The sequence below is a fragment of the Sus scrofa genome, chromosome 6 (genome assembly GCF_054392235.1).
Source record: "Sus scrofa isolate SSC_HxYL_T2T_F1_AM1 chromosome 6, Sscrofa_HxYL_maternal_Yorkshire_Landrace_v2.0, whole genome shotgun sequence".
Classification (NCBI taxonomy): domain Eukaryota; kingdom Metazoa; phylum Chordata; class Mammalia; order Artiodactyla; family Suidae; genus Sus; species Sus scrofa.
Genome location: NC_139388.1, coordinates 158,503,665 through 158,520,074, shown reverse-complemented (window position 1 = coordinate 158,520,074; position 16,410 = coordinate 158,503,665).

Sequence of the window (16,410 nt, the reverse complement as noted above, 5' to 3'; positions counted from 1 at the left end):
AACAAACCCCTTGACCTCCCTCTCCCTCCTCCCTGTCCTCCTTCCAGTCTCCTGCCTGGCTTTCCCATTAGCTCTATGCATTCAGAAACCAGATGATAACAGACTCATTTTCTTTCAGTGTTGGTCTGCCTCCAGGGGCCCAGAACGGGGATGAAGAATGGTAGAGAGCAGGTCTAAAAGAGCTAGCAGAAGTTTCAGCCTCACAGCATAAGCTGTTCTTTGCTTTATTCTCCCTTCTTAACTTTTTGTGGTTCCTGAACTGCTGGCTTTAAGACCCAACTTTAATCTTACTCCATGGACCTGATTACAGATTGGGCCCTCTGGTTGTGTTCTTAATATCTCTTGGAAGTGTCTATTCTAACCCATCTCCTTAAACTCTGCCTCATGCCCATACAATATGGCCCAGCATGCACTTAAAGCAAGCCAACAATTGTGTTGTCTATTCTGCAATGGTTCCTAATCTGTCTGATTCCAAAAACCTGATTATATTCTTTGGCCTTGACATCTTCCTTCAGTTCTTTTGATGTGCTCTTCTTTGGGTGCAGCTAGCCATGCATCTAGCATTACATGTTGGCTTCTCCTGTGGTTCCTAAGGTGCTGCTGGATACCTCAGCTTTGTGCCCTCCCCCTTAGTGCTCCCCACTACCTTGAATCTAGCAGCTGCTGGGACAGTCCACAATGCTGAGCCTCAAGATCCAGAAACATGATATTTTGCACTTAACTTTGAGTTGTATTTACTCACTATCACAGCAAGTGAGCATCTCTCTGATCACACTGGATCTTCAAAACAATCATATGAGGTGTGTGTTATTTTTGCTCCATTTTTAGTAAACTGACTCTCGGTAAAGTGAAGTGACCTGCCAAGTGACACCCAGCTGGTAACTACTAGGTACTAGGCTACCTTCTTTATATAGATCAGCTTACCACAATATAAGCTCCATGACAACAGGGATTTTTGTCTGTTTTGTTCACAACTGTTTCTCTAGTGCTTACAGGAGTATCTGTCACAACAGGAGCTCAGTAAATGTTTATTGGATGAATGATTCCATTAGAACCTCATTACAACCCCATAAGAGCTTTCCTCTCATTCTAGAGGTGAGAAAAATTTGGAGGTTGAGAGAGGGTAAGTAACTTCCCCCTTCTAGTTAGACTCTAGCCCAGTTCTGAGTCCCAGGCCATTCTCTGAGGGGTACTGTCTCAGTGTGATTCAGGAACCAAGGCTGGACTGTGAATTGTTTGTTTCTGGTCTGTGATTGGTACAAAAACTGAAGGTGAGCTTTAAGAAGTTCTTATAAGAGCAACTTCACATGGCTGTGGCTTTCCAGTGTGTGACCAGTGTCCTATCTTATGGCACAAGATGCTGAGTAGGGTGTGGTTGAATTTGCAGAGACAAGTTGCTGGTGGTAAAAAAACACATGTTGGTAGTAAGACCATGGATGGATCCTCAGATGATTAGAGATCAAAGAGGAACCTAGGTTTTCCCCACAGAGAGTTTGATAGGTATTGCTCTAATTTACTCCATTTGTGCCAAATTCTAACACACCATTCTCCTTCTTTCAGGCTCAGGCCTACTGCTAAGCAAAAGGGGAGTGTGAGCTTTCATTGTTTTGGTTCCTTTCTTCTTTCATCCAACAAGCATTCACTGAGAAATTTCTATGTGCCACGTCCTTTGTTGGGTACTGGAGTACATACGATAAAATGGGGCTTTGCCTGTACAGGCTGACCTTTGGAGTTTACATTTTACTTGGTGTATCCGCATGTTCATGGCCATCTTTTGAATAACAAATGATTTCAGGAAAAGTCTTATCTGTGGAGAGTGGGCTGATGGAGTCACTCAGGCTCTCTGTGGTGCCCTGGAAAAGTACCATTTCTTTCATCATCATAGGTATAGGACTGCAGTCCTGAGATGGGGACTCAGGAGACAGGGCACAAGCTGAGAGTCACAGTGAACCTGATCTTTTTCTCTGTTAGATCAGGGTGACATCATCATATGCAAGTGACTTAACCTCCCTGAGAGGCAGAATCTTTCTCTCTAAAATGAAGATAATAATTCTTACTCCTCAGTGTTATTGTAGGAATCTGGGCTATAAATTCAATATAGGAACTGTAATACAATACTCATAAGTGGTTGTGGTGATTGTTTTTGTTCATTTGTTGTTGTTAGTCATAATATGTACAAAGTGGGGCAGGAAGGTCTGAAACTACATACTTACCTGTGTCAAGTGCAACAGACTGTCTGGGTTTGAATCTTGGCTCTGCTGCATTCTTTGCTTACTTACTGGCATGTGACAGGTGCTATGCAAATGTTTATTTAAAATGACTAAAGTGGTGGGTTTCATCCAAACAAAAAAAAACCAGAGTCTGAGCTAAGAGCTAATTGATTCAGCATTGATTTACTGAGAGTGTCCATGACCCAGGCATGGTGCTGAGCACTGGGAACACATAGGGAAGAGGCTTGAGTCTCTGCCCTGGTGGTGTGCAAACCCAGGGGAGAAGGCAGGCAAGACCACAAGGAATTAATAGAGAGAGAGAGAGAGAGGGAGAGGAAGAGACTACACATGTGAATGAGGAGGGCTTAGGATTGGAGAGTAATGACAACCTAAGCAAGGATGCTTATGCTCAGTAATTAGGCAGACAAGAAGGCAGACAATCTTCCAAACACCAGGCACATGACCAGGGTAACACCCGACCATTGTAGCACTTGACACACTTGTTATAGCTGCCCCTGTGTCTGTCTGTCTCTGAACACTGAACAGTAAATTCCGTGAGGTCAGGATCATCTGCTTTGCTCTCCACTGTCCTCCCAGAGCCTCACAACAGACTTCGGTTTCTTTTTAATAAATAGTTGTTAAATGAACTGAATAAATATTTCAGGTATATTTGCAAGAGGTTTCCTATTTTGAGTTGTATAATAATATCAGCTAGTACATAGTACTCATTTCATTTATTCCAAGTGTAATTCTAAGTACTTCCTGAGCTTTATCTTATGTAATCCTTACAACAACCTATAACCAATCAGCAAATGTTCAAAATCTCTACTGCATAGAGCGATGGGTGAGATGCTGGGGAGGAAAGAGAGTATTGAGCTTGATACAGTATTGATACAGAGATCTTCCATTTGTCTTTTCCAAACAGCTCCCTTCACTCTCTTTCTCTCATTACTTAAGTCTAACTCATCCTCCCAAAAGCCAATCAGGTAACTCCTCGGCCAAAGGCCCTCCAAAGACCTTGAGGGACTCAGGATGTTTGCTCCCACCCACTGAGAGCTCCCTTACCTCCTCTACACCCCTTGCAGGAGGAAGACTTTCTTGGACTGGCCCTCAAAATCCCACACCCTAAGCCCTTGAATCTGTGAATGTGATATCACTCCTACGACTGTGTAACGTTAGAAGACACAGCTGAATTTTAAAGAGGGAGAGTGACCATGTGAGCAAGAGCACATTACAGGCACCCCTAAAAGTAAAGCATGTTCTCAGGCTGGAGGCAGAAGGAAAAGACAGAAGAGAAAAGCAGAGGGTCAAAGCGTGAGAAGGACTCCATCCTCCGCTCGTCTGGAGATGGAGGGAAGGGGCCACCTGAGAAGGAATGTAGTTGACCTCTATGAATAGTGAGCAGCCCCTGGCTTGACAGCCAGCAAAGAAACAAGAACCTTAGGCCTACAGCATCAAGGAACTGGATTCTGCCTCCAATCAGAATGAGCTTGGATATGGATTCTTCTCCTGAGCCTCCATGTAAGAACCTAGTCCAGCTGACACCCAGATTTTGGCCTTGTGAGACCCTGAGCAGAAAACCCACTTGAGCCCGTCTAGATGCTGACCGACAAACTGTGAGCAAAGACGTGAGGATGATCTTCAGCTGCTAAATTTGTGGTGCTTTGTTACACAAAAACAGAAAGTGAATATATCCCTCAATCTTACCACCCTCTGTGTAAACATCTGTTTACTTGTATGCCTCCCTCACTAGATGGTGAGTTCTTCAAAGGCCAGGACTGTGCCTTGTGTTGCTTTATGAGCAGTACAATGCCTGGCAGAGAATAGGTTCCCAGTAAACGTGTGCCCTTGAACTTAAATGAACTCAGGTAAAGTTTGGGATCTGAATGGAACACACAAAAAACAAGGTGGTATTTCAAGAGAAGAAGTGACCAAGAGCTCCCATAACTGTCATGGGAGGTTTGAGTTGAGTGTGGGTTGAAAGGGAAGATTAGCCTGTTATGTATTTAATTAAACACCTCCTCACTTGTCACCTCATGTTAGACACATTGTTCCTACTAAGGCAGACTGAATCTAAGCTGGATGTTGGAGGAGATGGGTCCTCCTGAAAGCTCCAGATTGACCTGCAGAGCATCACTTAGAAGTCTTTGTTGAGGTTGCATTCTGAGTGGACGACCCAGACATGCTAGCCTCCAGTGGTTGTGATGAAACCTAGGAGAGACTCCTTCTATTTACAGGTCTGGTATATGGAGCTGTCCAAGGTGGGCATCCTTGGAGATTGTAACCCAGACCCAGAGCCATATTCCTGCCCTCCAAGGCATATTAAGACACACAGAATCTTCAACTATGAGACTTTTCTATACTAACTCCTCTAGTTTACAGATGAGAAAACTGGGGAGCAGAGAAAGGACATAAGTAGCTCATGCCTAATGAGCAAATTAGTATAAAAGCTGGGTCTATAGTCCAGGGTTTCTGATTCCCTAATCTCCATATCACTGCCTCCCAGCATCCATGTGATTAATGGCCTCAGGCTCTTATTCTTCCCCAGGGAATCTCCATCTTTACTCACCTCAAAATTTAAGACCTGAAAGGCAGAAAGAATGAATTTTTACCTAATCCAAGCATGCATTGTAAATCTTGGTCTTCTTTCTGATGTGTTGACTATAACCCTCTCTGCAGCTAAGAGATATTTGGCATCTTTCCATGGTGATGTATTGGTTCTAGAAGAACAATTTTCTCATAGCCAGAGAGAAGATCACTGTAAAACAACAAATTTGCAAGAAAAGAAGGTTTTGGGATTAGAGAGAAGTGTCCTGGGTATTCATGTAGGTCAGAGGTATTTGGGGGGAGGGAAGGGGATTGGGAAGAGCACATCCGGAGAATTATTAACTGATTATTTCTTTTCAGCTACAGAGATGACAGGTCAAGAGATACACACTTCCTTTAGGTGTCAGCTAGGGCCTTTCTATTTAACACAGAATAATCCATTTGATTTCCTTCCTCAAAAGCTAGCACAGACTCTACTTTGTCTGTAGAATAAAATTCAAAGGTTATATCCTGGCCTCTATGTCTATTTTATTTTAGTCTCAAATAAATTTTCTGCTTCAGATTTTATTTTTATGTCCCTTTTGTATTAGGATGTTTTTGTTTGCACAAAACAGAAACCAAACTTGAACAAGCATAAACAAAAAAGGGGCTTTAGAATAAAAGTTTCGTTATGACTCATGGAATCCATGGACAGAAATGTGACAGGGACAGTTTGAACGAGGGATTCAAATACGCTTAGGACTCTTCCCTCTCTCCTTTCCACTCCACTCTGAGTAATTTCTTTATTTATTTCTCTTTGTATAGAATGATTGCTCTGTATATCGCAGAAAGAAAAAGTATGGCTGCCAACTGGAGTCACTGGTAAGTTATTGGCTTCACTTTATAGGCTTCTGTTGTAAAACTACAAGCGATCAAAACTGGCCCAATTTGCATCTCCTTCCACTGGGGCAATAACCTAAAAACAGTGCCCACAAAAAAAAAAAAAAAAAAAAAGAGAGAGAGAGAGCACGCGCGTTCCCATCTTGGCGCAGCGGAAACGAATCTGACTAGGAAGCATGAGGTTGCAGGTTCAATCCCTTGCCTTGCTCAGTGGGTTAAGGATCCGGTGTTGCCATGAGCTGTGATGTAGTTTGCAGACACGATTCAGATCTAGCATTGGTGTAGGCTGGCAGCTGTAGCTCCAATTCGACCCTAGCCTGGGAAACTCCATAGGCTGCGAGTACAGCCCTGAAAAGACAAAAAAAAAAAAAAAAGAACTGTGCCCAAGGGCTCTTTATACAAACATGGAAGCTTCCCAGGATCACTTTTTCTAGGAAAGAAGTGCTTACCTGCCATCCAAGAGATGTCTACTATATTTCTCCCAACTTGCTCTAGCCAACTCTAGTGTTTCATTAATTTTCTCCCATCTGCTGTTCAGTGGATGATCATAGACTCACTGCATTGTTCAGAACTGACTTAGAGACCAGGAAAAGATGCCTAAAATGAAGAGGCAGCTAGAGAAGGCAGAAGACCATGGCCGGGAAAATTGTTCATCTTACTTTTCGTAAGTGAAAGATAGCAATTATTGATTCATTCTTTCAAACAGCATTCGCTGAGCTTATATTCTTTGCCAAGAATCATGCCAGGTATGATATGGGAGAGCTGTCCATACTCTCCTGCCTGGTACTTTCCTTTAGTAAATGAAACAGAGTATAAACAGATAATTCCAAGATGGCATGAGATGTGCCTGGATAGAGGCACCTCCAGAGAGCTTCAGAGACACACAAGAAGGATGCCCCAGAAAGGCCTCAAGGAAGTGAAGACATTTAAATTGAATCTTAAAAGCCAAGCAGGTTCTGCTGAAAGCAGTAGCCAGGTGAGTGTGGAACAGTCTCCAACTCTTGATAATTAGCTGAGAGTGGCCAAGGGCTCAGCTTTCCCTATGTGTCAGGCATTGTGCTATGTGTTCTACATTTATTTTCTCATTTAATCCTCAGAGTGGCTCTGTGAAGTAGGTACTATCATTTCCATTTCAGAGATTCAGAGACCAGGGCTCGGAGAATTGGGGTAACTTGCCCAAGTTCTCAGTGTGGCTTAAGTGACAGTGCTGGGCTTTAAAACTAGACCTGTTTACAATCAAATCACATTCTTGAACATCTTATAGATAGATGATTAGAAGCCCAAGAATTTTCTATGAATGAAATTGTGAAAAACAAATCGGACATCAGATACTCTGGTATCCTTGCAATGCTCATGATTCAAGGCTTGGGACAAGTTGAGCACAGATATACCAGATTCCTATCTGTCCCTGTGCCAATCCTGGGTCATTCACCCTCAAATCCATCTTTACCTTTCCTCTGCTCATTGCTATATGACCTGATACTGTGATTCTTAGATTCCCACATGGGCTGATTTCAAATGAGCTCAGTCAGTAGGAGGCAAGAAATTAGAGGGTATGGGAGGGAAAAGCCAGCTTTTTCTCCCCCTTCTCTCTTCTTAGGTCAGCATCTCTGGCAGCAGTTACCTCCCCAGCATAGCTCTAGATCCCACCTGGAGTGGCATGCTATGGTTTCATATCCTCCCAGGTGACCCCAGCTCAAGCAATACCACTCCCGCCTCTCTGGTTTAGAAGTTGTAGTGGCTCCTGGTGTTGATGATCTCTGAGTTGCCTCACTGGCCCCTCTTGCATTCTCAGATCCTTCATTACCTATGCACCTAATTCCCTATGTTAAATACCCTGCAGTTTACATACTTAGAATGACTCTTGTTTCTGGTTTGGACCCTGACTGATATAGCTTCACCGTCCATCAACTACAGTAGTGTGTAGCCAAAGCCCTTACATACCCATCACTCTTTTTGCCCTTTGTCACTATTTGGTGGTAGAGTAAACATTATGGTACACCCGCCAGGGGTTTCTGGATGAATTATAATTTGCTGCTGCCAAACTATTCAATGATCTTCCTCTATACTTATGCTCCTTTTAGTATTCCAAGTTTTACCTTTGTATCTAGGCAGATCACCAGAAAGCTGTACAGTTGCTTTAACTTAGCTTAGACACCCACGTAAACTTCCACAACATAGATTATAATACTAGTCTGTCTTGAAAGCCTTTCCCAGCCTCCACATACCCATCAACCAGTGTATCAGTGGAATAAATTCAATGAACTCTCTTTTATTATATATCTAGTATGTGACCAAGATCTTAAGATAAGTAAGACTCAGTCACTACCCTCAGGAAGCTGCCTTCCAAATTCTTTTGGAACTTAGCATAGCAAAATTTTACACTTCCAATGTTTTTTTTTTAATTTTATTTTATCTGGTAGTACAAACATGCACCTATCAAAATATCCATTTTACCTGTGTTTCCAGGCAACCAAAAGCTAATCTTAATCCTCAATCATAGTAACTGCATTAGCCTATAAAATTAGTGATTTTGCCTCTGCTACCTTCCACATAAATTGTCTAAATCTATTTTAACAATGCTTTTTATACATATTTTTGATGGTAGGGGCCCTCAAATACCTTCTACTCCATGTAGACTGAGTACATATTATAAATAATACATAATCCCTCTTTGTATGAATATCTAGTATGTAGGTATATAATAGATGCTCAATAAAGAAGCGATTAAGTTATTGCCAGAATCAGATAATATTCTAGAGCATAATCTAATGCAATTGCTAATATTTTCATAGCAATTGTTTGTGCCAATATCCTCAGGCCTCAGCCTTTTCAGGTTTTCCTCATCATATAAAGAAATAGAGAGAGAGAGAGAGAGAGAGAGAGAGAGAGAGAGAGCGCTCTTCTTTCCTGGTGCCAATTAAGCCATCTTGACAGCTTGTACTAATTATCTCACTTTTTATGTCCAACATGGTACTCAGCAATTGGACCCCCATCAGGCCATCCCTGGTTGATTGAGTATAATTTGAATCACCCTCATCATGCTTGGAAAAGCAGCACTCTCTGGCCTCTTAATATTAATCTGGGGGGAAAAGTTCAATCCAAAGAGTTTTATTTTTCTTACTGTGTTTTCTGTTCGAAGACACCTTCCTCTTTGTTGATCATGTCTAAATGCTAAAATGAAGCATCTTAGAACCCCTTGAAGAAACGGGATGAGGTTAACTGCTGGGGGTGCTGCATGTTCACGCTGGGGACACCTACAGAATTAAGCTGTTTCAACCTGAGTCTCATTAGACTATATCCCCCATATGCATCCAGTGCACAAGAGAACTAGAGAAGCCGCTGAAATAATCAGAATGTGAGATAATCATGGCCAGTGCTTAGCATGTATGTCACCATTCCACTGCGCTGTCACCAGCATAAACACCCCTAACCAACATATCTCTCTTTCCTACTGAGCCATTAAGGGCCTCAGAATCTTTCTTAACCCAACACCCAAGTAGCCACTACCAGTGGGTCAGTTTCAGTAGATGAGAGATTCTTTTGTGTTGTCCTCTTCTGCTTATAGCTCTGAAAGAGTCTTGCCTTGGGCACCTGAATCTTGGGACATCTGGCAATAATCCCCAGGCCTCAAGGATTTGATTCAAGTACACAGGAGAACAAGGAGTTCCCATTCTGGCACAGCGGTAAGGAACCTGACTAGTATCCATGAGGATGTAGGTTTGACCTCTGGTCTCACTCAGTGGGTTGAAGGATCTGGCATTGCTGTGAGCTGTGGTCTAGGTTGCAGATGTGGCTTGGATTCAGTGTTGCTGTGGCTGTGGCATAGGCCAGTGGCTGCAGCTCCAATTAAACCCCTAGCCTGGGAACTTCCATAGACAGTGGGTGAGGCCCTAAAAAAAAAAAAAGACAGAGGAACAGATTGTAATTGTAGATATTGCATTTCAGGCAAGTCTCCTTCTTCAAGAGGACTATTCGCCTCATGTGAATGGCTCGCACAAGGGCTATGTGCTCTTTGGATTTTATCTTTTTTCTTTTTTAATCAGAGCTAATATTTCTTTATAATTATTTTCTCTGTTCTGACCATTTTTTGTAGACTTCAGACCAGGCCACCTACAACCCGGTGATGCTGGGTGAGTCTCTTTGCCTCTCTAATAAGCTAGGGCTACCTCAGCTCTAAGAACACATCTCCTTCCATATGTTTCTTGAGATTAAATAAACAATATAACTTACAGGATAGGAATTAGCAGCACAAAAATTGGAACCAGAGGTATATTTATTATATCGAGCTCTCATCTGCCAGTTTCTATCTGTTAACACTTTAGGAAGGTTCTTAACCCTTCAGAGACTCAGTTTTTCCATTAAAAAGAAAAGTACCGATCTCCCAGGGCAATTGTAAGATCAAATTGGTTCTGTGCGTAAAGGGCTTCTACCTAATCATATGGAAAGTACGCCATATGCTCTGATTATTTTGACACCTGGCTGCTAGCAAGCATAGACCAAATTTTGCTCCCCTTTTTTACTTTTTCTCTGAAATAATCTCATCTCCTCTCTTACCTCCCAGAATTAAAGTGAGAGGTGAAGCTTTGTTGATCTGAGTAGAAGTAAAGCCTGTCAGAGAGGAGGCGAGACCCCCAAGGACACTGCCATCGTAATGTCCTGCACTCAGAGGATTCGGATACTGACTCTGCCACTCAGTCGCCTCCAGACACCTGCACCCTCATCCACCCTCTGGCCAGTGGCAGGGCTCTTTGGCCAGGGGGTGCTCCTCCCTGAGTCTCCAGGAGACAGTGTATTCAGCTTCGTAATTACATGCTTCTCCCCAATCACGTAGCATTATACACCACATCACCATGCTGCCGGGGGAAAAAGAAAAAAAAAAAAAAAGAAAAAAAGCCCAAATGCTAATTAGTCCTCAAATTATCATTGATTTGATTTGATGTTGAATAAGCTCTGCCGTTTATATTTAGGCAAGAACTTTAGATTCAAGATGCTCTCTCTCACAGATCAGGGTTTTAAATAACTCCGTGGGGCCTGTCTTGCTTGTTTGGTGTGTTTATGTCAAGAAATCAGTCTGGCTGTTCTCCCTGGCTGCAGATGAATGCCAGGTTGATTGAGTGCAAGGGAGGAATTGTCCTCTTGGCCAATGCTCCATGCCAGAAGCTCTGGGGAGACCCCAAAGGCAGAAATCCCCAACTTGCAGGAGGACAGATGGGAGGAGGAGAAAGATGAGGGGCAGACAGAGGCTACCTTGAATGGGAAATGCCTCAAAGGAAAAAAGTTTTTTCTGATTCCCATTCAGATGGTGCTTCTTTGTACCTGCAGGGAGCTAGGCTCTTTCATAGGCACTATCTCCTTTATGACAACAATCTGATGACACAGGCACTTGCATTTATGGAAAATGAGGCTCAGGAACATGAGGTGACCTCACTCATCACAGAGCCAGTGAGCGAGAGATGCTGACTCTTACCTCCAGGTACTCTGGTCCGAGCCTATGAGGGATGGGCTCACACCTTCTCCTTCCTCGTTATCTGTCTCTTAGGTCCCCACATTCCCACAGCCCACCTCCAAACCCCTCAGCATTTTGCCTCACCCCAGACACTCTGCCAGCTCCAGCTTAAGCGAAAACATCACACAAATCACTCAAGGGCTTTGTTTTAGAAGCCACCAAACAGGGTTTATGTGCTTTAAAACACTCCCCCTGTGAACCCTGCTTTCCAGCGATCATGTCACTTAGAAAAAAAGGGGAAGGAAATATCCTGAATACCTACACAAAATCGAAGGACACAAAAATTTACCATTGCTAACTAGTATCATTCTTGTCATCTGATAAAAAATTATCCATAACTCTGATGGATAACTTTTTGAAACGTGGCTTTAGAAATAAGCGCTGGGGCACAATTTCACTGAGGTCTGTGTTTATGTTATTAATCCCCGTGTTGGACTTTGTTGAATAAATTAGTGTCCACTCTATTGACTTTGACTTTCCTTCCTATGATAATAAACAGTGTATGACGGAAAAAGAAAGGGAGGGAGGGAGGGTTGGAAGGAAGGAGGGAGGGGAGGATCAAGGGAAGAAAAGGGTCACGCGGAGGGGAGAGAAGAAGGCAGTCAACCTCAAAGTCCTCGCTCTACACTGCTGCAGGAACTATGGGGCCCAGCCCAGCCACACCCCCTGATCACAATTCCCTCTCCCCACACAGGCTCAGTGACAGGCAGTGTGAATTCAGTACAGAGTCCCTACTAAAGCCAAATTCAGCATATTTAAATCCTAACTCTGCTGTTTATTAGCTGAATGAACTTGGGCAAATGTCTTGATTGCTTTGTGCATTTTCCTCCATTTGTAAGAGGGGGATGACGTCAGTGACCACATTGTAGAGTGAAGACGAAATGGGCAGTGTAATACCAGTATGCAGTCCACAGTTGAAAGCTCCTTAAACACAGAGATGTGGCCCCAAGCCCCTCCCTCCAAGGAAAGACTTGTTGCCCAGCCTCCAGCTGTCCGTTCCTTCTGGGTCTGCCTACAGAGAGCTACCTCACTTGAGGTCACATCCTTTCTGGCATGTTCATATCCTATGAGTGAGGCAGGGGTAGAAAGGCATGGCTGTTTTGGTCCGGTGCAGTACAGCTCTAATGTGCAATATTGCTCCCGAGCTCCTGCAGTTTGAGCTAAGGCTTTGTCAGCCCTGCAGTGCAGTCTGACTTCTCCTACTGACCACCCTTCATGGTTCTATCCCTTCCCTTCATGTGTACAGATCCCTAATAAACATCTTGCACCCCAAAATGCATCTCAACTGGGTCAGCTTCCAGAGCACCCATCCTGCAATAGCTATTACTCTTGTTATGAATCCCTATCCTTTTCTCTTCCTAAATGACTCTCAAACACAGCCCTGCTTCGCCAGTCCTACTACCAATTTCCTGGCTCAGATCCTTACCCTTTCACACCTGGACTTTCAGCCTCCTCCCAGATCTTCTCATCCTCTGATGCAACCTCTCCGTCTGCATCTATGTCTATGCAATTGTTCTCTCTGAAGACATGCTTGACTCTCTGCTCCTCCTTCATCGCCTGCACTACAGGATAATCTTCTAGTCCTTAATGGGCATCAGACTCCTTTTGCTCCAGCAGCTACCCTCCCTCTGTGCCTGCCCTTTGACCCCAGACTGTTTAAAGGTTCTTGGATACTTCATGGACTTCTGTATTTTATGCTTGTTTTCTCGCCTTCTTAGCAGACCAATTCTTGCACGTTTTTCAAGTTCTAACTGAAATATCACTTCCTCTGTGAGGTCTCCCTAGTACCACTGGGCAGGTATAATTACTCTCAGCTCATGTAGACAGTTGTCTTTGGATTAAATAAATAGTGGTTGCATGCACTTGTTTGTTTAATCTACTGTTTCTTCTATTAGTTGGTGACCAATTTCAGCGTCAACATTACATCTTTTTTTTTTTTTTTTTTTTTTAAGGGCTGCACCTGCGGCATATGGAAGTTTCCAGGCTAGGGTCTGAATCAGAGCTGCAGCTACCGGCCTACGCTACAGCCACACGAACATGGGATCTGAGCCTTGTCTTTGACCTACACCACAGCTCATGGAAACACCGGATCTTAGGCCAGGGATCAAACCCGCCTCCTCATGGATTCTAGTTGGGTTCCTAACCTCTGAGCCACAACAGGAATTCCTACATCTGTTTTCTGATATATGTTATCCTTATATATTTTTCTTACTACAGAAGTAGCATCGGTTAAGTGTAGAAAATTAAAAAATGCAGATAAGCAAAAGAACAAAATGAAAGCTGCCTATAAATCTCAACACCACTATTAACTACAATTTCTATTTTTCTGTATATTCTTCAAGGCTTATTTTTCTGTGTGTACCTATCTATTTTAATGTAGACAGCAAACATTGGACTATGTATGTGCTGTTTTTAATCTGATTTTTTAAAGTTAATACTCCAACAGATTTTATTATTTAAATTGTCCTTTTTTACAGCATCATTTTTAGGGCTGCTAGCTTTCCATTTTATGAATTAACCATAATTTATTCAATCTGGCTTGTGTTTTATTCATCTTTTTATTCCAACACGTAGCATAGTATCTGAAATACCCTGCATTCCCAGTAAATGTTTATTGATCGTATCTCTTCCATATTAAGAAGGGGGAAAAAAAACTTCTTCAAAGGAAGAGACTGACACTGACTTTATTTCTTGCCTTTTCTTTACTGTCAAATCTCTTAACATTCTTTCCACTCACAGTCTGAAAATTCTTCTCAGCCCCCTTTTACTCCCTAATCCATGTTGGATGGTTTCTGCATTCACCTTTCCTCTGTATAGGCTTTATGTGATCTCCTTGTGATGACAGTCAATACTTTTTGGTCCCCACCTTGCCAATTCTCTCAGAAGTGTGTGTGACTATTGTGGATTATACTTTCCTTCTCAGAACCCTCCCATCTATATCACCTATGACCCCACTTCCTGCTGATTTTCCTCTTGCTTCTCTGCCAGGGCCCCTTTACCCCTGCCCTTCCCTGAAACATTTATTTACGTTTCCTTTCAGTATCTCTTTTTTCCAAGGACCATTTTAAAAGTGCCATTATACTCCAATTATTATTCACAGGATCCAAAAAAGGGATGGATAATGAGATACGATCAGGAAAGTAATACTGCTGGACATCAAGAACAATTGGACTTGATGGTATTTGAAAACTATCCATGATGACATGTTGACTCTCTATGTGTCAGATTTATTTTCCCTCATCCAGGCTGTCTTCCCTCACAAGAGAGGAAGCACAGAAGCCTAAACCTTCTCAGGCTCATATCACCCATTTTATTCCTGGAGAGAGGAATTGATGCATTCTCCTAATCCCAGCTCCTAAAAGTATAAAGCAGGAACTTGTAATGGCCAGGCTTAGATCAGAATCCCAGATGTCACCAGGTAGTGGTTCTGCAGATTGCATAGTTGTAGCAGGGGAAGGGAAAGACATAGTTCACAGAAGAAAGAAAAGTCTCTTCCCAGAAAAATGATAGGGGTTCTGTTGAATAAATAAAACTATAACTGTCCACTAAAACTGTGATAAAGGTTGTTAGCTAAAGAGTGATACAGAAAGTCTAGAGGATGGAGTTCCCATCGTGGCGCAGTGGTTAACAAATCCGACTAGGAAACAAGAGGTCGCAGGTTCAATCCCTGGCCTTGCTCAGTGAGTTAAGGATCTGGCATTGCCGTGAGCGGTGTAGGGTTGGCTGCAGACTCGGCTCAGATCCCGCATTGCTGTGACTGTGGTGTAGGCCAGCGGTTACAGCTCTGATTAGACCTCTAGCCTGGGAACCTCCGTATGCCATGGGAGCGGCTCTAGAAAAGGCAAAAAGACAAAAAAAAAAAAAAGTCTAGAGGAAAAGATGCAAAAAAGGGTGCATATGTCAGGACATTTACAACACTGTGTGTGAGTGTGTGTGAGAGAGAGATAGAGAGAGAGAGATTGAAATATACACGAGTGTTATAACGCATTTGTTCATTTGAGAGTCAATGCCTCAGTGAAAACTCTGATGAGACATTTTAATTCCCTTTATTCTAATGCCCTGTTTGTGAAGGCTAATTTGGTGTCCCTGGATTCATGAGAAAAAAAAAAAAGATTTTTTGGACAGCGTACCAAAGGTTTTGGCTGCTAAAAAATGTACAGCTCCAATTGTAAACAAATAATGTAACAGCTGGTTTTCATACCAATCTTTTGGAAAGTTCATCTTGTTTCCACAGGGTCTAGCACAGCTTAAGGTCGCAAAGTCTTCACAGAGGGAATGCGCAAAAAGAAGCATGAGTGAAGCCCCTCTGAAGCCATTCTTGCTAGTGGAAATAATAATAGTGCTGATCCAAATTTGCCAACATGAAGACAGACCCTAAATCATGGTGACATCTCTCCTACAAGGATATCTAAAGAGGGCTTATGTTATTTTTGCCCCATGGACCTCCTTTTTAAAAATATCTTCCTTTTCTCTCATAGATTGAGGATTATTTTTCTAAACTATTCTGTTACTCTGTAAAAAGATTATATATGCCCACTGGGCATGTGATGTACCTGCACAAACTGAGGGAGGAATATACATCCCTGCCTCATTGATGATGATCTTGGTCATGTGACATACTTTGACCAATGGGATATTAGGAACATGTGACACTTACTGTAACCAATCAGGAGCTTAGATGTGCTTGCACCCTCTCACTCCCAACTTCAACCATGAAAAGAGCATTTTCCAGATAGCTGCTCCTTTGGTTTGAGTTGCAGCATGAGAAGACACATGATCTAAGTTGCACCCAGCTGATCCATAGCCTTCATGTAATGTGAATAAGAAATAAATATTTGTTGTCATGAGCCTCTGAGATATGGGAATTGTTTATTATTGCAGCAAAACCTGACTAATACTCTACCTAAATAACTCTACACATTGACATAATTAAATAATCTCCTATTTTTTTTTATTACATCAAGTGCCATGTGTAACCATTAGCCAGCATGAGTTAGGTAGGTGATTATTTGCAAGAGTGGAAGGCTCCTAGGCAATGCAGCCCATCAGATTGCTACTTCACATAGCCCAGATTCTTCCTCTCCACAAAACTGTTAGTTAGCCTGTAAAAATGAAGACCATATTATTATAAAGATGAAAGAAAATGATGTATGTGAGATGCTAGCACAGCATAGATTATTAGTGAATGATATTCAGTGAAGGAAGGGAGGAATTCATGAACCAATGAATATATTTCAAATTCTATTCATTCAGTCTCTAAATATT